This window comes from Aethalodelphis obliquidens, unplaced genomic scaffold (assembly GCF_003676395.1).
Source record: "Aethalodelphis obliquidens isolate GAN/ISIS:26980383/991018 unplaced genomic scaffold, ASM367639v1 scaffold31, whole genome shotgun sequence".
In the NCBI taxonomy this organism is placed as follows: domain Eukaryota; kingdom Metazoa; phylum Chordata; class Mammalia; order Artiodactyla; family Delphinidae; genus Aethalodelphis; species Aethalodelphis obliquidens.
Window position 1 is genome coordinate 7055013 of NW_020837975.1, and position 23779 is coordinate 7078791.

The 23779-nt window shown below is 40.3% G+C and overlaps 1 protein-coding gene and 1 pseudogene across 5 annotated transcripts in view; both read right to left on the reverse strand.

The window, feature by feature from the left end:
- The window catches only part of ILRUN (inflammation and lipid regulator with UBA-like and NBR1-like domains), a 122176-nt gene that overhangs the window by 47670 nt on the left and 50727 nt on the right, over nt 1-23779 (reverse strand). The window lies entirely within an intron of this gene.
- LOC113631013 (lysosomal-associated transmembrane protein 4B-like) lies at nt 15023-17173 on the reverse strand (annotated as a pseudogene).

The following is a 23779-nucleotide window of genomic DNA, read 5'->3' on the forward strand; positions in this document are numbered from 1 at the left end:
TGCTTCTCAGTTTTCTTCCCCATTTATGGGACAGGACGGCTAAGGGGACTGGAGCTGGGCATTTCCCTTCCTCTAGGTCAGTTAGGCTCTGATAAACCCATAGCAGGTAAGGCTCTGGTAAAATAATTTCTCCTGAGAGCAGGAGATATTACCCAGACAATATTCCGGGTAATTTCAAAACAGTTACTTTCCCCCTTCCCTGCCAGAAGAATTAGGGGATTTTTTTTCTCCAATATCCACTGGGAAAACCTGGTAGAGATTCTTGAGGTAAAACTCACGAAAGTGTGGGGACACTCCTAGAGTCTTCATCTCTCAGGCTTGTCCACACTGAGCCTCCAGTAATTTGTCAATTACAGTTCTGGTTTTTCTACCCCAGTAGTGGTTTCCACTGGTGGTTTCTGCTCTGGTAAATTTTAATTCTCTGCATAATTTTTAGTGCACATTAAGCTGCATATTCTTCTGCCTTGGGTATTCCACATGTTTAACACCTTTCTCATTTTATGACCTGGAATCTTTGACTCCACCCTGAAGATGCCACCAGGCATCTGACATGGAAAAACCTTAAGGAATCTTTACTAAGAGAGTTCTCACAAGACAAGTTAACAGTTGAGGAAGGATTACCACATAAGGTTTCACAATATAGTCATATCTTTTAATAGCAAGAAGAAGGGGCTTCCCTGGTGGCGCAGTGGTTGAGAATCCACCTGCCAATGCAGGGGACGTGGGTTCGAGCCCTGGTCTGGGAAGATCCCACATGCTGTGGAGCAACTAAGCCTGTGTGCCACAAATACTGAGCCTGTGTTCTAGAGCCCAGGAGCCACAACTACTGAACCCAGGTGCCACAACTACTGATGCCCACGTGCCTAGAGCCCACGCTCCGCAACAAGAGAAGCAACTGCAGTAAGAAGCCACGCACCACAACGAATAGTAGCCCCTGCTCACGGCAACTAGAGAAAGCCCGTGTGCAGCATTGAAGACCCAACGCAGCCAAAAATAAATAAATTTATATATAAAAAGAAAAACAACAAGAAGAAGAAGAAGCAGTAGCAGCTGCAGCATCTAACACCTATTCATTGCTTACCATGCCAGGTGCTGTTCTAAAAGCTTTTACATGCATTAACTCCTCAAATTCCCTCAAAACCCTATGAGGTGAGGACCGTTTTCCTTATTTTATAGGTGAAGAAACTGAGTCATTGAAAGCTAAAATAATTTCCTAAAGGTCACACTGCTACTGCACTGTTGAACTAGAAGTCAAACCCAGACGGTATGACTTCAAGGTTCACGCTGCTACTCTAGTGTCCTTCTTAATAAAGAAGAATATTTAAGAATTTAACTGTAAGTGAGCCAAGTAAATTATGGTTTGTTCATTCTTAGTAAGCAGCCCAGATTCTGTTTTTGAGATGGCTGTCTAATATATTTTATTTTTTGATCACTATTTATATACCTTGCCCCAACACAGCAAAAAGAATTATCAATCCATAGAGACAAAAAGTACATTAGTGGTCACCAGGGGCTCTATGAATGAGGAGTGACTGCTTAATGGGTATGGAGTCTCCTTTGGGGGTAATAAAAATGTGTTGGAACTAAAAAGATGACGGCTGCACAATTCTGTGAATGTACTAAATGCCAATGAATTGTATGCTTTAAGTGGTTAACTTGTTATGTGAATTTTATCTCAACCGAAAAAGAAAGAACGATCTATAACATTTTGGTTAATAGTAGGGGGAAGGTTCTAAAATATTAGTTAATAGGAAAAATGTAGGTTATACGATTATATGTAGCACAATACCAAATTTGAAAAACAAAATTTTTTATGCTTTTAATATTTGGATACATACACTAACAGTGTCTATATCTGTATTTCAGAATAAATGTTGTTTTCTTTATGTTTTCTATATCTTCTAGGTCATATATTTCTTTTATTATCAGGACAAATACATTTTTTAAAGAATTTAATCACAAATAAGTTTAGTGATGTAATTGATTTAAAAGTCCTAAAATAATAAAATGGTTGAACTAAATTCAAATATATCAATACCTATAGTAAATGTGAATAGTCTAAACACACCAATTAGAAGAGATTGTCAGAAAGGAAAAAAAAATAGCCTAACTATATGCTGTCTGTAAGAAGCTCCAAATATAATAATATAGGGAGGCTGAAAGTAAAAGGCTAGGAAAAGATACAGCATGCAAACACTAATCAAAGAAAGCCAGAGTGGCTATATTAATATCAGACTTCAGAGTGAAGAAAATACCAGTGACAATGAGGGACATCACACAATAATAAATGGGTCACGCACCTTGAAGACATAATCCTAAATGTGTATGCACTTAACGACAAAGCTTCAAAATACATGAACCCAAAACTGACAGAACTGAAAGGAGAAACAGACAAGTCCAAAACTGAAGTTGGAGACTTCAACACTCTTTTCTCAGTAATAGATAGAACTAGTTGATCCCCCCAATAAAAATCTATAAAGATATAGAGAAATTGAACAACAGCATCAACCAACTACATCTCACTGACATTTATACAACACTCCACCCAACAATAGCAAAATACACATCCTTTCGAGGTACACATGAAATACTCACCAAGATAGACAATATCTCTTGGGTGTATCTCCTGGGTCATAAACACCTTGACAAATTTAAAAGAATTGAAATCATACAAAGTATGCTCTCTTAACATAATAGAATTAAACTAGAAATGATCAAACAAGATAACAGAAAAATTACCAAACATTTGGAAACTTAACTACATACTTCAATACAATCCATGGGTCAAACAGGAAGTCTCAAGGGAAATTAGGAAATACTTTGAACTGAATGAAAATGAAAATACAGTATTTCAAAATTTATGATAAGCAGCTAAAAGCAGCACTCTGAGGGAAATTTACAGTTGTTGTAGACTAAACATTTGTATCCTCCCCCCACCAAATTTTTATTTTGAAACTTAATCCCCAATGTGAGTGTATTTCGAAGTTGGGCCTCTGAGAGGTGATTAGGTCTTGAGGGTAGAGCCCTCATGAATGACATTAGCATCCTTATTAAAAAACATCCCAGAAAGGATACAAAGGCCACCTTATGAAGTAGGAGACTAGCCCTCAACAGACACTGAATCTGCCAGCATCTCTATTTTAGACTTCCCAGCCTCCAGAAATGTAAGAAATAAATTTCAGTTGTTTACAAGCCACCCAGTCTATAGTAGTTTATTACAGCAGCCCAAACAGACTAAGAGAATAATATTAAATACCTACATTATAAAAGAAAGGTCTCAAATCAATGACCCCAAGCTTCCATCTTAAGACACTAGAAAAAGAAAAAAATAAACCCAAGTCAAGCAGAAGGAGGGAAATAATAAAATTAAGAGCAGAAATCCAGGGACTTCCCGGGTGGTGCAGTGGTTAAGAATCCACCTGCCAATTCAGTGACACGGGTTCGAGCCACGGTCTGGGAAGATCCCACATGCCACAGAGCAACTAAGCCTGTGCGCCACAACTATTGAGCCTGTGCTCTAGAGCCCGTGCTCTGCAACAAGAGAAGCCACCACAATGAGAAGCCCACGCACCACAACAAAGAGTAGCCCTGCTCGCCGCAACTAGAGAAAGCTGGCGCACAGCAATGAAGACCCAATGCAGCCAAAATAATAATAATAATAATAATAAATAAAAAGAGCAGAAATCCATGTAACTGAAAACAGAAAAACAGGAAAATCAATGAACCCAAAAGCTGGTTTTCTTAAAATTAAGAAATCTATCAAGATTATTAAAGAAAAAAAGAGAGGAGACACAAAATATCAAGAATAAGAGCGGGTTATCACTACATACACAGAAAGCATTAGAATGATAATAAAGGATAGTACAAACAATTCTACACACATAAATTCAATGATTTAGTGAAAAGGATCAATTCCTTGAAATTACGCAAAGTCACCCAAGATGAAACATAACCTGAACAGATCTATAACTATAAAAATAAACTGAAGGGCTTCAGTGGTGAAGAATCCGCCTGCCGATGCAGGGGACATGGGTTTGAGCCCTGGTCCGGGAAGATCCCACATGCCGCAGGGCAACTAATCCCGTGTGCCACAACTACTGAGCCTGGGCTATTGAGCCCACGAGCCACAACTACTGAGGCCGTGCACCGAGAGCCCATGGTCGGCAACAAGAGAAGCCACCACAATGAGAAGCCCACGCACTGCAACGAAGAGTAGCCCCTGCTCGCCGCAACTAGAGAAAGCTCACGTGCAGCAACGAAGACCGAATGCAGCCAAAAATAAATGAATAAATAAATAAAAAGAAGAACCCTCCAGGCCCAGGTTTCACTAGCAAATTCTTAAGAAGAAGATGGCCACCAATTCTACACAATTTGTTACAGAAAACAAAAAAAATTGGTACAACATACCAGAGTTTATAGAGCTGCAGGCCACTAGCCACATGTAGCTACTGAGTGCTTGAAGTGGAACTACAGCCACACGTTGAAATGATACTATTTGGGCTATACCAAGTTAAATAAAATGTATTATTAAATGCTCTTTAAAGTCTTAGTGAGACTTAGGTCAGATAAGGTCTGCTTTCCTATTCACTTCTGATTTCTAAATACAAAAGACAATTGTAAAACTAAAAAAGGAAAAAATGACTTTGAAGTGGCTACTAAGCCAAAGCCTGACCCACTGTAGAATTCAGTTACTTTCAAGACCATCTCAAAACAAAGTACAAGCAAAACTCTTAGAAATCATAAGAGGAAACTGATCACTACCAAGTAAAATCCAGAGGCTCAAAGCATTCCTACCTGGAGCCAAATGTCTGACATTGACATTCTCTTTGTAAAGAAAGGAAACCATAAGCTCTTTAAAGTTAAAAGGAGAAAAATTAAGAGGGTTTTTTAAAAAGGGATTTTGTTTTTCAAGATAAAGATTACAGAATGAACTAATTTCTAAGTGATAAATATCTTTGCCATTCCAAGGAAAAACTCATTAGAGCACTGTGTGGCTAATGTCAAAGCATCATTACAGGAAGAGAATGGAATTTGCTTTTCAGTAAAAAGATACCCTCTTCAAAAATTCCTACAGTTAACTGCAAGACTAATAGGAGGTATGTATGTATTTATTTATGGCTGTGCTGGGTCTTCGTTTCTGTGCGAGGGCTTTCTCTAGTTGCGGCAAGTGGGGGCCACTCTTCATCGCGGTGTGCAGGTCTCTCACTATCGCGGCCTCTCATATTGTGGAGCACAGGCTCCAGACACGCAGGCTCAGTAGTTGTGGCTCACAGGCCTAGTTGCTCCGTGGCATGTGGGATCTTCCCAGACCAGAGCTCAAACCCGTGTCCCCTGCATCGGCAGGCAGATTCTCAACCACTGAGCCACCGGGGAAGCCCCTAATAGGAGGTTTTTAAAAATAACAGCTACATTTCGAGCAATAATTAAGGAATATAAACTGCATCATAAAAATTAAAATATCAGATAAACCTTAAAAGCCCTATACGTCAATTACTTTAGACACTAATCACCATTCTGTTAAAATAAAATAACCACATATTTTTCAGTAGTTATATAGCCCCACACCCACAGTTTTGCTTTCTGTGGTTTCAATTACCCAAGGCCAACCTCAATCTGAAAATACTAAATGGAAAATTCCAGAAATACACAATTCATAAGTTTTAAGCTGCACACCATTCTAAGTGGTGTAATGAAATCTCATGCCTTCCCACTCCATCCCACCCAGAACCCCCAACCATCGACATCATCTGCTCCTGACATCCAACCATTCACATTGTCATGGCTTGATGATCCAGGATCACCCAAAGCAAATGATCCTCCTTGTAGGTATTTTATCATCTCACATCTTCACAAGAAGGGTGATTACAAACAATAAAATATTTTGAGAGAGAGAGACAGAAGGAGAGAGGGAGAGAGACCACATTCACATAACTCTTATTACAGCATATTGTTATAACTGTTCTATTTTATTATGTTATGTTAATCTCTTATTGTGCTTGATTTATAAATTAAACTTTATCATAGGTATGTATGTACAGGAAAAACCAAGTATATATGGGGTTCAGCACTATCCGTGGTTTCAGGCATCCACTGGGGGTCTTGGAATGTTCCCCCAAGGACAAGAGGGGGACTACTGTACTGATAAATTAGATATCCACCATGATTTGAATAGGAAGCAATTATGCTTGCTTCCTGATTTGTAAGAGACATGCTGTGGTCTGATTCAGTGGCAAGGGTACACAATGGCACTTATTAAAAATTCCCATCACATAACAATTCAGTAAAACCTTAAGAATTACTCATCTGAAACACTTTCAGCATACATGTAAACATTTTTGTGACGGGGAAATGGACATATCTCCTCCATTGTAAGTCTTACTTTTCACCTCATTTTTAATATTTCTGAAATCAAAATGCATATGATCAAATATGTTCATTTAATATGACAATGCTCTTCCCTTCTCCTCACAAGAAAAGTAGTCATTAAACCAATGATGCACATTAAAATTACTGTCACATAAGTGAGGAGGGGGAAGATGGCGGAAGAGTAAGACACGGAGATCACCTTCCTCCCCACAGATACATCAGAAATACCTCTACACGTGGAACAACTCCTACAGAACACCCACTGAACGCTGGCAGAAGACCTCAGACCTCCCAAAAGGCAAGAAACTCCCCCACGAACCTGGGTAGGGCAAAATAAAAAAGAATAAACAGAGACAAAAGAATATGGACGGGACCTACACCAGTGGGAGGGAGCTGTGAAGGAGGAAAGGTTTCCACACACTAGGAACCCCTTCATGGGCGGAGACTGCAGGTGGCGGTGGGGGGAAGTTTAGGAGCCGCGGAGGAGAGTACAGCAACAGGGGTGCGGAGGGCAAAGCGGAGAGATTCCCGCACAGAGGACCAGTGCTGACCAGCACTCACCAGCCTGAGAGGCTTGTCTGCTCACACGCAGGGGCGGGCCGTGCTGGGAGCTGAGGCTTGGGCTTCGGTTGGATGCAGGGAGAGAACTGGAGTTGGCGGCGTGAACACAGCCTGAAGGTGTTAGTGCACCACGCCTAGCCGGGAGGGAGTCCGGGAAAAAGTCTGGACCTGCCGAAGACGCAAGAGACTTTTTCTTCCCTCTTTGTTTCCTTGTGCACGAGAAGAGGGGATTAAGAGCGCTGCTTAAAGGAGCTCCAGAGACGGGCGCGAGCCGCGGCTATCAGCGCGGAACCCAGAGCCAGGCATGAGACGCTAAGGCCGCTGCTGCCACCACCAAGAAACCTGTGTGCGAGCACAGGTCACTATCCACACCTCCCCTCCCGGGAGCCTGTGCAGCCCGCCACTGCCAGGGTCCCGTGATCCAGGGACAACTTCCCCGGGAGAACGCACAGCGTGACTCAGGCAGGGCAATGTCACGCCAGGCTCTGCCGCAGCAGGCTCGCCCTGCATCCGTGCCCCTCCCTCCCCTCGGCCTGAGTGAGCCAGAGCCCCCTAATCAGCTGCTCCTTTAACCCTGTCCTGTCTGAGCGAAGAACAGACGCCCTCCAGTGACCTACATGCAGAGGCGGGGCCAAATCCAAAGCTGAACCCCAGGAGCTGTGCGAACGAAGAAGAGAAAGAAAGGGAAATTTCTCCCAGCAGCCTCAGGAGCAGCGGATTAAATCTCCACAATCAACTTGATGTACCCTGCAACGGTGGAATACGTGAATAGACAACAAATCATCCCAAATTGAGGAGGTGGACGTTGAGAGCAAGATACATTATTTTTTCCCCTTTTCCTCTTTTTGTGAGTCTGTATGTGTATGCTTCTGTGTGCGATTTTGTCTGTATAGGGTTCTGTCCGTCCGTTTTTGTTTTGTTTTGTTTTTAATAAAAATTTTTTTCTTAACCATTATTTTCTATTTTAATAACTTTATTTTATTTTATTTTATCCTCTTTCTTTCTTTCTTACTTTTTCTCCCTTTTATTCAGAGCGTGTGGATGAAACGCTCTTGGTGCTGCAGCCAGGACTCAGTGCTGTGCCTCTGACGTGGGAGAGCCAACTTCAGGACACTGGTCCACAAGAGACCTCCCAGCTCCACGTAATATCAAATGGCAAAAATCTCCCAGAGATCACCATCTCAATACCAACACCCAGCTTCACTCAACGACCAGCAAGCAACAGTGCTGGACACCCTATGCCAAACAACTAGCAAGACAGGAACACAACCCCACTCATTAGCAGAGAGGCTGCCTAAAATCATAATAAGGCCACAGACACCCCAAAACACACCACCAGACGTGGACCTGCCCACCAGAAAGACAAGATCCAGCCTCATCCACCAGAACACAGGCACTAGTCCCCTCCACCAGGAAACCTACACAACCCACTGAACCAACTTTAGCCACTGGGGACAGACACCAAAAACAATGGGAACTACGAACCTGCAGCATGCAAAAAGGAGACCCCAAACACAGTAAGATAAGCTAAATGAGAAGACAGAAAAACACACAGCAGATGAAGGAGCAAGATAAAAACCCACCAGACCTAACAAATGAAGAGAAATTAGGCAGTCTACCTGAAAAAGAATTCAGAATAATGATAGTAAAGATGATACAAAATCTTGGAAATAGAATAGACAAAATGCAAGAAACATTTAACAAGAACCTAGAAGACCTAAAGAGGAAACAAGCAACGATGAACAACACAATAAATGAAATTAAAAATACTCTAGAAGGGATCAATACCAGAATAACTGAGGCAGAAGAATGGATAAGTGACCTGGAAGATAAAATACTGGAAGTAACTACTGAAGACCAGAATAAAGAAAAAAGAATGAAAAGAACTGAGGACAGTCTCAGAGACCTCTGGGACAACGTTAAGCGCACCATTATTCGAATTATAGGGGTCCCGGAATAAGAAGAGAAAAAGAAAGGGACTGAGAAAATACTTGAAGAGATTATAGTTGAAAACTTCCCTAATATGGGAAAGGAAATAAGTCCAGCAAGCACAGAGTCCCATACGGGATAAATCCAAGGAGAAACACGCCAAGACACATATTAATCAAACTATCAAAAATTAAATACAAAGATAACATATTAAAAGCAGCAAGGGAAAAACAACAAATAACACACAAGAGAATCCCCATAAGGTTAAGAGCTGATCTTTCAGCAGAAATTCTGCAAGCCAGAAGGGAGTGGCAGGACAGGACATATTTAAAGTGATGAAGGAGAAAAACCTACAACCAAGATTACTCTACCCAGCAAGGATCTCATTCAGATTTTATGGAGAAATTAAAACCTTTACAGACAAGCAAAACCTGAGAGAGTTCAGCACCACCAAACCAGCTTTACAACAAATGCTAAAGGAACTTCTCTAGGCAAGAAACACAAAAGAAGGAAAAGACCTACAATAACAAACACAAAACAATTAAGAAAATGGGAATAGGAACATACATATCGATAATTACCTTAAATGTAAATGGATTAAATGCTCCCATCAAAACACACAGACTGGCTGAATGGATACAAAAACAAGACCCATATATATGCTGTCTACAAGAGACCCACTTCAGACCTAGGGACACATACAGACTGAAAGTGAGGGGATGGAAAAAGATATTCCATGCAAATGGAAATCAGAAGAAAGCTGGAGTAGCAAATCTCATATCAGACAAAACAGACTTTAAAATAAAGACTATTACAAGAGGGCTTCCCTGGTGGTGCAGTGGTTGAGAGTCCGCCTGCCAATGCAGGGGACATGGGTTACTGCCCCGGTCTGGGAAGATCCCACATGCCGCGGAGCAGCTGGAGAGGCCAACAGTGAGAGGCCCGTGTATCGCAAAAAAAAAAAAAAAAAAAGACTATTACAAAAGACAAAGAAGGACACCACATAATGATCAAGGGATCAATCCAAGAAGATATAACAATTGTAAATATTTATGCACACAACATAGGAGCACCTCAATACATAAGGCAAATACTAACAGCCATAAAAGGGGAAATCGACAGTAACACACTCATAGTAGGGGACTTTAACACCCCACTTTAACCAATGGACAGATCACCCAAAATGAAAATAAATAAGGAAACACAAGCTTTAAATGATACATTAAAAAATATGGACTTAATTGATATTTATAGGACATTCCATCCAAAAACAACAGAATACACATTTTTCTCAAGTGCTCATGGAACATTCTCCAGGATAGATCATATCTTGGGTCACAAATCAAGCCTTGGTACATTTAAGAAAATTGAAATTGTATCAACTATCTTTTCTGACCACAACGCTATGAGACTAGATATCAATTACAGGAAAAGATCTGTAAAAAATACAAACACATGGAGGCTAAATGATACACTACTTAATAACGAAGTGATCACTAAAGAAATCAAAGAGGAAATCAAAAAATACCTAGAAACAAATGACAATGGAGACACGACGACCCAAAACCTATGGGATGCAGCAAAGGCAGTTCTAAGAGGGAAGTTTATAGCAATACAATCCTACATTAAGAAACAGGAAACATCTTCAATAAATAACCTAACCTTGCACCTAAAGCAATTAGAGAAAGAACAAAAAACCCCCAAAGTTAGCAGAAGGAAAGAAATAATAAAGATCAGATCAGAAATAAATGAAAAAGAAATGAAGGAAATGATAGCAAAGATCAATAAAACTAAAAGCTGATTCTTTGAGAAGATAAACAAAATTGATAAACCATTAGCCAGATTCATCAAGAAAAAAAGGGAGAAGACTCAAATCAATACAATTAGAAATGAAAAAAGAGAAGTTACAACTGCCACTGCAGAAATACAAAAGATCATGAGAGATTACTACAAGCAACTCTAGGCCAATAAAATGGACAACTGGGAAGAAATGGACAAATTCTTAGAAATGCACAAATTGCCAAGACTAAATCAGGAAGAAATAGAAAATATGAACAGACCAATCACAAGCACTGAAATTGAAACTGTGATTAAAAATCTTCCAACAAACGAAAGTCCAGGACCAGATGGCTTCACAGGCGAATTCTATCAAACATTTAGAGAAGAGCTAACACCCATCTTTCTCAAACTCTTCCAAAATATAGCAGAGGGAGGAACACTCCCAAACTCATTCTACGAGGCCACCATCACCCTGATACCGAAACCAGACAAAGATGTCACAAAAAAAGAAAACTACAGGCTAATATCACTGATGAACACAGATGCAAAAATCCTCAACAAAATACTAGCAAACAGAATCCAACAGCACATTAAAAGGATCATACACCATGATCAAGTGGGGTTTATTCCAGGAATGCACGGATTCTTCAATATACGCAAATCAATCAACGTGATACACCATATTAACAAACTGAAGGAGAAAAACCATATGATCATCTCAATAGATGCAGAGAAAGCTTTCGACAAAATTCAACAACCATTTATGATAAAAACTCTACAGACGGCTCCCCTGGTGGGGCAGTGGTTGAGAGTCTGCCTGCCAATGCAGGGGACACGGGTTCGTGCCCCGGTCCGGGAAGATCCCACATGCTGCGGAATGGCTGGGTCCGTGAGCCATGGACGCTGAGCGTGTGCATCCGGAGCCTGTGCTCCGTAATGGGAGAGGCCACAACAGGGAGAGGCCCACGTACCGGGAAAAAAAAAAAAAACCCTACAGAAAGTAGGCATAGAGGGAACGTTCCTCAACATAATAAAGGCCATATATGACAAACCCACAGCCAGCATCGTCCTCAATGGTGAAAAACTGAAAGCATTTCCACTAAGATCAGGAACAAGACAAGGTGGCTCACTCTCACCACTCTTATTCAACATAGTTTTGGAAGTTTTAGCCACAGCAATCAGAGAAGAAAAGGAAGTAAAAGGAATCCAAATTGGAAAAGAAGTTAAGCTGTCACTGTTTGCAGATGACATGATACTATACACAGAGAATCCTAAAGATGCTACCAGAAAACTACTAGAGCTAATCAATGAATTTGGTAAAGTAGCAGGATATAAAATTAATGCACAGAAATCTCTGGCATTCCTATACACTAATGATGAAAAATCTGAAAGTGAAATTAAGAAAACACTCCCATTTACCATTGCAACAAAAAGAATAAAATATCTAGGAATAAACCTACCTAAGGAGACAAAAAACGTGTATGCAGAAAATTATAAGACACTGATGAAAGAAATTAAAGATGATACAAATAAATGGAGAGATATACCATGTTCTTGGATTGGAAGAATCAACACTGTGAAAATGACTCTACTACCCAAAGCAATATACAGATTCAATGCAATCCCTACCACTGGCATTTTTCTCAGAAATAGAACAAAAAATTTCACAATTTGTATGGAAACACTAAAGACCCCAAACAGCCAAAGCAATCTTGAGAACGAAAAACGGATCTGGAGGAATCAGGCCTCCTGACTTCAGACTATACTACAAAGCTACAGTAATCAAGACAGTATGGTACTGGCACAAAAACAGAAAGATAGATCAATGGAACAGGATAGAAAGCCCAGAGATAAACCCATGCATATATGGTCACCTTATCTTTGATAAAGGAGGCAGAAATGTACAGTGGAGAAAGGACAGCCTCTTCAATAAGTGGTGCTGGGAAAACTGGACAGGTACATATAAAAGTATGAGATTAGAACACTCCCTAACACCATACACAAAAATAAGCTCAAAATGGATTAAAGACCTAAATGTAAGGCCAGAAACTATCAAACTCTTAGAGGAAAACATAGGCAGCACACTCTATGACATAAATCACAGCAAGATCCTTTTTGACCCACCTCCTAGAGAAATGGAAAATTAAAAAAAATAAACAAATGGGACCTAATGAAACTTAAAAGCTTTTGCACAGCAAAGGAAACCATAAACAAGACAAAAAGACAACCCTCAGAATGGGAGAAAATATTTGCAAATGAAGCAACTGACAAAGGATTAATCTCCAAAATTTACAAGCAGCTCATGCAGCTCAATAACAAAAAAACAAACAACCCAATCCAAAAATGGGCAGAAGACCTAAATGGACATTTCTCCAAAGAAGATATACAGATTGCCAACAAACACATGAAAGAATGCTCAACATCATTAATCATTAGAGAAATGCAAATCAAAACTACAATGAGATATCATCTCACACCAGTCAGAATGGACATCAAAAAATCTAGAAATAAATGCTGGAGAGGGTGTGGAGAAAAGGGAACACTCTTGCACTGCTGGTGGGAATGTGAATTGGTACAGCCACTATGGAGATACAGTATGGAGTTTCCTTAAAAAACTACAAATAGAACTACCATATGACCCAGCAATCCCACTACTGGGCATATACCCTGAGAAAACCACAAATTCAAAGAGTCATGTACCAAAATGTTCATTGCAGCTCTATTTACAATACCCAGGAGATGGAAGCAACCTAAGTGTCCACCAACAGATGAATGGATAAAGAAGATGTGGCACATATATACAATGGAATATTACTCAGCCATAAAAAGAAACGAAATTGAATTATTTGTAGTGAGGTGGATGGACCTAGAGTCTGTCATACAGAGTGAAGTAAGTCAGAAAGAAAGAGACAAATACCGTATGCTAACACATATATATGGAATGTAAGGAAAAAAATGTCATGAAGAACGTAGGGGTAAGACAGGAATAAAGACACAGACCTACTAGAGAATGGACCTGAGGATATGGGGAGGGGGAAGAGTAAGCTGTGACAAAGTGAGAGAGTGGCATGGACATATACACACTAACAAACGTAAAACAGATAGCTAGTGGGAAGCAGCTGCATAGCACAGGGAGATCAGCTCAGTGCTTTGTGACCACCTAGAGGGGTGGGATAGGGAGTGTGGGAGGGAGAGAGACGCAAGAGGGAAGAGATATGGGAACATATGTATATGTATAACTGATTCACTTTGTTATAAAGCAAAAACTAACACACCACTGTAAAGCAATTATACTCCAATCAACATGTTAAAAAAAATCAAAGAAGCGCAGGAAGTTTTATGTGTTTATGTTTCACTATGATAGGGATATACTCTCTACGTAACGAAATACTTTTTAACTAGATTCTACCTAAGCTATAGCCCTTACCAATGCATACACACACAAAAGTTAAGAATTATATATATATTTTTTTCTTGGATGTGGGCAAATCTCACTTTAATTCCAAATGGCTTCATTTACAGCACATTCAATAATGAACAAGCAGGAGAGGTGTGACTTTTGAACATATGAATATATAAAAGTCCCTTGAAATTCAGGTAGTCAAGATAAGGGCATTTCACAAGGAAAGCACCCCCGCCACCTCCCATTTTTCTGAAGACTGTTTTACACTCATTTTAAAAGATGATGAGATATACTCAGAAGTTCAAAGTAGTAGGATGTGCCTTGCAGGGAGAGAAGAAAACCTTTTTTCAGATTGTTGGGTAAATACATATCAGCAATTCCACTAGACAAAGGTTGATGGATGTCCTCCCTGAGTCAGGCTAGGGCAGAACACTTAGTGAAAGGGGGCTCTGAGTAGGGATGGGAAACTGGGAGAAAGGGAGAACCAGATACCACACAGTACCAACCAGTTCCCCTCTAACACGCCATGCCGTGACCCCAGACATGGGTGTACAAGAGCAGCCACCGGGGTGGCGACTGACTGTCCTCACTGCCAGGAATCGACAAAGGGCTTCAATTTGGCCCATGGACAAAATCCTTGACCAGCAAACTCAAATGTCACTGAATTTAAATCATAAAGGATCTAAGGAAATACTTGTTTTATGTATATGTATATATGGACTACTTACACGATTAACATTCCTCTTCCCCTAAGGTTAGTTCTATAAACTGGAATGGCCTAAGCATCATATAATTTTGATTTTATTTTACGTGTTCAAAAGAGAAAGGAGGGAACGGAGAGAAAAGTGTCATGAATTCTTCAACTCTGGGGCTCAGCACGTACAACAGCCTCCTCAGACAAAAGGTTCATCCGGATTGTTGGGTAGTTTCAATGCTGAGCGAAGACTAGGGGAGCCCACCGCTCAGCATTGGTAGTTACTCTACCACGGTGCTCTAGCTAAAGTATAGGTTTCAAACTACAGAGAGTTTCAACTTAACATCTAAAATTTTAAACTGTAGCATTTCAGCAACAAATAAGCTCAGAAGCTCATCTCAGAAGTAAAATTAAAGACCTATTGCCCTGATGTATGAAAGTCAAGCTGTCACTCTCAGCTACACCCTACTTCCAGGCTTAGGCAGACACATAAGGTGGTGGCGGCTCCTTGGCGGTGCCATTCACAGTGGCATCGTCGTACGGGGGTGCATAGCACCGTAGTGTCATTGCTGGTAACAGAGGCCAGGACATCGGAGGAGTTCCTGCCACTGATGAATCGGTAGCAGTTCCAAACACAGCTAATCAAGTACCCCTTAAAAGTAAAGATAATGCTGATAAACAGAATAATAATAAAGACCAAACAAGGTAGGAGTCACTGACATGCTATCACCTTCGTAAAGAAAATCAGGAGGCAGCTGTCGTATGTATTCCTGGATGGAGTCTGGATAAACAAGCACAATGACTGCAACCAAGGTGTTCAGGGAAAAATCAAAGACCTGGTAACAGGAGAATGGGATGATCCAGGCCACGTGTTGCCTGTATCCTCCATAAGTAGCCACTGCACAGACCAGGATCATGAGAAGAGAAATTGCAATAGCAGTGCACATGCTGGCAACATCCATGAACTCAAAGTCACCTCCGAGTTCAAAACTTGAAAAGTGATACTGATCTGGATCAGCCAGGGCGCTCAACAGAAGCAGCAGTACCACGGCATTGATGATCAGGTACCAGACGCCAAGCAGGATGGTGCCGGTGCAGACATGGCAGCACAGGCAGCAGCTGTTGGAGTAGAACTGCGTCCAGGGGGCCACCATCTTCATCACTCAGGCCGCTGGCACAGCAGTGCGAGCGCGCACCCAAGTTTGCAGGAGCTTCAGCCGCATTGGACCGAGCCCGCCGCGTGGCTGCTGCCGGCTCCTCAGCCACTCCTGCTTGCGCTCCCAGCCCCGCTCGCTGCCCGCCAGCCCTTGCTCCACGACTCCCCCGAGAGATACGAGCAGTTGCCTCCAAGAATTATATTTTTTAAAAAAGCATTATGCCTAAGTATTTATTTTTTAAATGGTCAGTGGTTTTACAACTATTTTCTGTTTAACAATAAGTACATGGATATTAATAAAGAATTAAATTTGGTTAAAAATTTTTAAGGAACTGTCGATCCTTAAATTCAGAATCCTTGGAACCTAACATTCCAGATCAAAGACATTTCCGTTATCAAAACGGCTCTGGCTACCATAAGAAAAAAGATGCTGCTTTGAAATTATATTTTTGCACTTCCACTAAACCCTTAGATATATATTTGGTCTACTGAGAAATAATACAATTAATTATAAAGGAAACAGTGTTAGCACAAACAGTTCACATTAAAACTACTCACATTACAATTTTCAAGTAGTTAAAATATTTGACGCTTCGTACCTAGACATGCAAATATTTTATTTACTACACTTTAAAGATCTATCACTGTTTCACCTGATCTCTTGATTTCGATGCTTCATAGAGGTTCAGGACCCACATGACTGCATTTTAGAGATTAATCTGAACAGTAGAGCCACTTCACACTGCCTGTGACTCCTGAGGAACTACCTGGACACGACCACCAAACAAATGACCACTTGGTGTCAGTACAACCAACTGGATTGTACAAACCTGCAGGCTTCCTTCTCTGAAGCCAAAATAGCCCATCGCCTTTTAAACTTAATGTAGACCTTATAAGGTAAAGATATTTAAGGATTTCGGATCTCATTTACATATTGAAATGTCCCTTCTAAAAACACTTCCCATACAAATCACAATCAGCTTAGGATAGCATTCTTTAAATCAAAAAAGAAATCTCTTATTTTCAAGGGGTACTCCTATTTCTGATACTGGAGGGAACTAGAGATCAAAACTGAAACAGAGAGTATCTTTTTTTTTTTAAAGAGAGAAAGAATTTTTTTTAATTTTCTTTTTACACAGCAGGTTCTTATTAGTCATCCATTTTATACATATCTATGTATACATATCAATCCCAATCTCCAAATTCATGCCACCACTCCCCCACCACCACGTTTCCCCCTTGGTGTCCATATGTTTGTTCTCTACATCTGTGTCTCAATTTCTGCCCAGCAAACCAGTTCATCTGTACCATTTTTCTAGGTTCCACATAAATGCGTTAATATACGATATTGGTTTTCCTCTTTCTGACTTCACTCTGTATGACAGTCTCTAGATTCATCCACATCTCTACAAATGACCCAAGTTCGTTCCCTTTTATGGCTAATACTCCATTGTATGTATGTACCATATCTTCTTTAACCATTTGTCTGTTGAGGGGCATTTAGGTTGCTTCCATGACCTGGCTATTGTAAACAGTGCTGCAATGAACACTAGGGTGTATGTGTCTTTTTGAATTATGGTTTTCTCTGGGTATATGCCCAGTAGTGGGATTGGTGAGTCATATGGTAATTCTATTTTTAGTTTCTTAAGGAACCTCCATACTGTTCTCCATAGTGGCTATATCAATTTACATTCCCACCAACAGTGCAAGAGGGTTCCCTTTTCTCCACACCCTCTCCAACATTTGTTGTTTGTACATTTTTTGATGATGCCCATTCTAACTGCTGTGAGGTGATACTTCATTGTAGTTTTGATTTGCATTTCTCTAATAATTAGTGATGTTGAGCAGCTTTTCATGTGCTTCTTGGCCATCTCTATGTCTTCTTGGAGAAATGTCTATTTTGATCTTCTGCCCATTTTTGGATTAGCTGGTTTGTTTAATATTGAGCTGCACGAGCTGTTTATATATTTTGGAGATTAATCCTTTGTCCGTTGATTCGCTTGCAAATATTTTCTCCCATTCTCAGGGTTGTCTTTTCGTCTTGTTTGTAGCTTCTTTTGCTTTGCAAAAGCTTTTAAGTTTCATTACGTCCCATTTGTTTTTTTTTCCATTAATCTAGGAGGTGGATCAAAAGAGATCTTGCTGTCATTTATGTCAGAGAGTGTTCTTCCTATGTTTTCCTCTAAGAGTTTTAAAGTGTCTGGTCTTACATTTAGGTCTCTAATCCATTTTGAGTTTACTTTTGTGTATGGTGTTAAGGAGTGTTCTAACTTCATTTTACATGTAGCTGTCCAGTTTCCCCAGCACCGCTTACTGAAGAGACTGTCTTTACTCCATTGTATATCTTTGCCTCCTTTGTCATAGTTGACCATAGGTGTGTGGGTTTATCTCTGGGCTTTCTATCCTGTTCCACTGATGTATTTTTCTGTGCCAGTACCGTATTGTCTTGATTACTGTAGCTCTGTAGTATAGTCTGAAGTCAGGGAGTCTAATTCCTCCAGCTCCGTTTTTTTTCCCTCAAGACTGCTTTGGCTACTCTGGGTCTTTTGTGTCTCCATACAAATTTTAAGATTTTTTGTTCTAGTTCTGTAAAAGATACCATTGGTAATTTGACAGGGATTGCACTGAATCTGTAGACTGCTTTGGGTAGTAGAGTCATTTTCACAATATTGATCCTTCCAAACCAAGAACATGGTATATCTCTCCATCTGTTGGTATCATCTTTAATTTCTTTCATCAGGGTCTTATAGTTTTCTGCATACATGTCTTTTGTCTCCTTAGGTAGGTTTATTCCTAGGTATTATATTCTTTTTGTTGCAATGGTAAATGGGAGTGTTTTCTTAATTTCTCTTTCAGATTTTTCATCATTAGTGTATAGGAATGCAAGAGATTTCTGTGCATTAATTTTGTATCCTGCAACTATACCAAATTCATTGATTAGCTCTGTTTTCTGGTGGCATCTTTAGGATTCTCTATGTATAGTATCATGTCATCTGCAAAGAGTGACAGTTTTACCTCTTCTTTTCCAATTTGTATTCCTTTTATTTCTTTTTCTTCTCTGATTGCCAAGGCTAGGACTTCCAAAAGTATGTTGAATAATAGTGGTAAGAGTGGACATCCTTGTCTTGTTCCTGATTGTAGAGGAAATACTTTCAGTTTTTCACCATTGAGAATGATGTTCGCTGTGGGTTTGTCATATATGGCCTTTATTATGTTGAGGTAGGTTCCCTCTATGCCCACTTTCTGGAGAGTTTTTATCATAAATGGGTGTTGAAGTTTGTCAAAAGTTTTTCTGCATCTACTGAGCTTACCATATGTTTATTCTTCTTCAATTTGTTAATATGATGTATCACATTGATTGATTTGTGTATACTGAAGAACGCTTGCATCCCTGGGATAAATCCCACTTGATCATGGTGTATGATCCTTTTAATGTGTTGCTGGATTCTATTTGCTAGTATTTTGTTGAGGATTTTTTTTTTTTTTTTTTTGCAGTACGCGGGCCTCTCACTGTTGTGGCCTCTCCCTTTGCGAAGCACAGGCTCCGGATGTGCAGGCTGCGCGGGCATGGCTCACGGGCCCAGCCGCTCCGCGGCATGTGGGATCTTCCCGGACCAGGGCACAAACCCGTATCCCCTGCATCGGCAGGCGGACTCTCAACCACTGCGCCACCAGGGAAGCCCTTGTTGAGGACTTTTCCATCTATAGTCATCAGTGATATTGGTCTGTAATTTTCCTTTTTTGTAGTATGTTTGTCTGGTTTTGGTATCAGGGTGATGGTGGCCTCATAGAATGAGTTTGGGAGTGTTCCTTTCTCTGCAATGCTTTGGAAGCGTTTGAGAAGGATGGGTGTTAGCTCTTCTCTAAATGTTTGATAGAATTCACCTCTGAAGCCATCTGGTCCTGGAGTTTTGTTTGTTGGAAGATTTTTTTTTTTTTTTTTTTTTTTTTGGGCAGTACACGGGCCTCACTGCTGCGGTCTCTCCCGCTGCGGAGCACAGGCTCCGGTCGCACAGGCTCAGTGGCCATGGCTCATGGGCCCAGTCGCTCCACAGCATGTGGGATCTTCCTGGACCAGGGCATGAACCCATGTCCCCTGCATCAGCAGGCAGACTCTCAACCACTGCACCAACAGGAAAGCCCTGTTGGAAGATTTTTAATCACAGTTTCAATTTCACTACTTGTGACTGGTCTGTTCATATTTTCTATTTCTTCCTGGTTCAGTCTTGGAAGGTTATATCTTTCTAAGAATTTGTCCATTTCTTCCAGGTTGTCCATTTTATTGCCATAGAGTTGTTGTAGTTGTCTCTTAGGATGCTTTGTATTTCTGTGGTGTCTGTTGTAACTTCTCCTTTTTCATTTCTAATTTTATTGATTTGAGTCCTCTCAGTCTTTTTCTTGATGAGTCTGGCTAATGGTTTATCAATTTTGTTTATCTTCTCAAAGAACAAGCTTTTACTTTTATTGATCTTTGCTACTGTTTTCTTTGTTTCTATTTCAGTTATTTCTGCTCTGATCTTTATGATTTCTTTCCTTCTGCTAACTTTGTGCTTTGTTTGTTCTTCTTTCTCTAGTTCCTTTAGGTGTAAGGTTAGATTGTTTATTTGAGATTTTTCTTGTTTCTTCAGGTAGGCTTGTATTGCTATAAACTTCCCTCTTAGAACTGCTTTTGCTGCATCCCATAGGTTTTGGACTGTCGTGTTTTCATTGTCGTTTGTCTCTAGGTATTTTTTGATTTCCGATTTGATTTCTTCAGTGGTCTCTTGGTTATTTAGTAACATATTGTTTAGCCTCCATGTGTCTGTGTTTTTTAGGTTTTTTTTCCCTGTAATTGATTTGTAATCTCACAGCATTGTAGTCAGAAATTTTATATCATTTCAATTTTCTTAAATTTACTGAGGCTTGATTTGTGACCCAAGATGTGATCTATCCTGGAGAATGTTCTGTGCGCACTTCAGAAGAAAGTGTAATCTGCTGTTTTTGGATAGAATGTCCTAGAAATATCAATTAAATCTATCTGGTCTACTGGGTCATTTAAAGCTTGTGTTTCCATATTAATTTTCTGTTTGGATGATCTGTGCATTGGTGTAAGTGAGGTGTTAAAGTCTCCCATTATTATTATGTTACTGTCCATTTCTTCTTTTATAGCTGTTAGCAGTTGCCTTATGTATTGAGGTGCTCCTATGTTGGGTGCATATATATTTATAATTGTTTTATCTTCTTCTTGGATTGATCCCTTGATCATTATGTAGTGTCCTTCCTTGTCTCTTGTAATATTCTTTACTTTAATGTCTATTTTATCAGATATGAGTATTGCTACTCCAGCTTTCTTTTGATTTCCATTTGCATGGAACATCTTTTTCCATCCCCTCACTTTCAGTCTGTATGTGTCCCTAGGTCTGAAGTGGGTCTCTTGTAGACAGCATATATATGCGTCCATTCAGCGAGCCTGTGTCTTTTAGTTGGAGCATTTAATCCATTCACGTTTAAGGTAATTATCGATATGTATGTTCCTATGATCATTTTCTTAATTGTTTTGGGTTTGTTTTTGTAGGTCCTTTTCTTCTCTTGTGTTTCCCACTTAGAGAAGTTCCTTTAGCATTTGCTGTAGAGCTGGTTTGGTGGTGGTGAATTCTCTTAGCTTTTGTTTGTCTGTAAAGCTTCTGACTTCTCATCAAATCTGAATGAGATCCTTGCTGGGAAGGGTAATCTTGGTTGTAGGTTCATCACTTTAAATATGTCATGCCACTCCCTTCTGGCTTGTAGAGTTTCTGCTGAGGAATCAGCTGTTTACCTCATGGGAGTTCTCTTGTATGTTATTTGTTGTTCTTCCCTTACTGCTTTCAATCATTTTTGTCTTTAATTTTTGCCAATTTGATTACTATGTGTCTCGGCGTGTGTCCCCTTGGGTTTATCCTGTATGGGACTTTCTGTGCTTCCTGGACTTGGGTGGCTATTTTCTTTCCCATGTTGGGGAAGTTTTTGACTATAATCTCTTCAAATACTTTCTCAGGTCTTTCTCTCTTCCCCTTCTGGGACCCCTATAATGCAAATGTTGTTGCGTTTAATGTTGTCCCAGAGGTCTCTTAGGCTGTCTTCATTTCTTTTCATTCTTTTTTCTTTATTCTGTTCTGCATCAGTGAATTCCACCATTCTGTCTTCCAGGTCATTTATCTGTTCTTCTGCCTCAGTTATTCTGCTATTGATTCCTTCTAGTGCACTTTTCATTTCCGTTATTGTATTGTTCATTTGTGTTTATTTGTTCTTTAATTCTTCTAAGTTTTTGCTAAACATTTCTTGCATCTTCTCAATCTCTGCCTCCATTCTTTTTCTGAGGTCCTGGATTATCTTCACTATCATTATTCTGAATTTTTTTGGGAAGGTTGCCTATCTCTACTTCATTTAGTTGTTTTTCTGGGGTTTTATCTTGTTCCTTCATCTGGTACACAGCCCTGTGCCTTTTCATCTTGTCTATTTTTCTGTGAATGTGGTTTTTGTTCCACAGGCTGTTGCTAAATGATACACATGTCTAGGGGGCTAGAATGGCACCATGTTGGCTGACTGCTCCAGGAGCTCTAATCTGGCTTGTGGCTGCTGCTGCTGGTGGTTTTCCTTCCTTCCTTCCTCCCTCCCTTCCTTTTTCAGAGAGTATCTTATTGAGGATCTTCTAGAACCAAATGAAGCAGGGTTTTTGAGTGCAACATAAAAGAGAGACATTCTAAAGGTGGGGTCAGTAGGCAAAAGGGCAAGAGAGCTGGCAGAGATGCCAAGTAGAACAGCATCTAAACAGAAGACACCTGTGTAGAGTCTAGAGGACATCTATGAAACCAGAGCTTCTTTTACAACATCATCAGTTAAAACACTGGAGAAGAATGAGGAGCAGCAGTCCCACACTACCTGGTTAAGGTGGACATTCCATAAACTGGAGAAGCTGAAAGAGGAACTTACAAAGGTTTAAAGAAATAAACTGTGTGGTTTACATAGAGCAACCATTAAGTTTCCTAACCTGTGGGACTATATTATATAGTATGATTTGAGAGCTTAATAAGGGAAGTTCCATTTCTAACCTCTGAGAAAACTAAATGAATATAAGTATTTAATCTACATGTGAATTGTCCCTAAGGAACCACGTGAAGCCATTTAACAAGAAGAGCTATTTCAAGTGGAAGAAACCCTCATCAGCATGTGATAACCAGAGTATCACGTGACCTCAGTGCCTACTTCACAACTAGAACCCCTCTGCTTTAGAAGGAACCATCAAGTGCAGGGGTACAGCTCTCCTGTGGAACTTTGGGTTTTTTCTTTTGGGTGGTTTTTTTTTTTTGGCTGTATCGTGCAGCATGTGGGACCTTAGTTCCCCAACCAGGGACTGAACCAGCACCCCTTGCATTTGGGAGCATGGAGTCTTAACCACTGGACCGCTAGGGAAGTCCGTCTCCTGTGGAACTTTGAAAGACGGTACTCTACTAGGAAGAGGGGAGGCATGTTTGTACCAAGGCTAAAATGGTGACAAGCACCCATGCTGCTTACTCCTTTCCAAGAGTTAAGTGTCCTACAGGAACTGTATATCTCCTGGAAAGCAGGAACTCCTTGGGGAACACCGGTATTTACTCAACCACCTAAGAGTCACCTTGCCAATCTCAGCCTGACCCTCATTCCCACTCACTCCGGAAATGGAGAGGACTTGTGGACCATATACCCCAGTCTCCCTAAACTCTGCCAAGTACCAACAACCTGGAGGCAAAGTTTCCCCGTAAACCTAATATAGTAGTGTCCAATGGCAAAGATCATAAAACTACTTTTGTTCATTTATAACTATAATTTATAGCTAATTTATAACTTTCACTGAAACTTAGACAAGTCATTAATTATCTCTGGTCTTCAGTTTCCC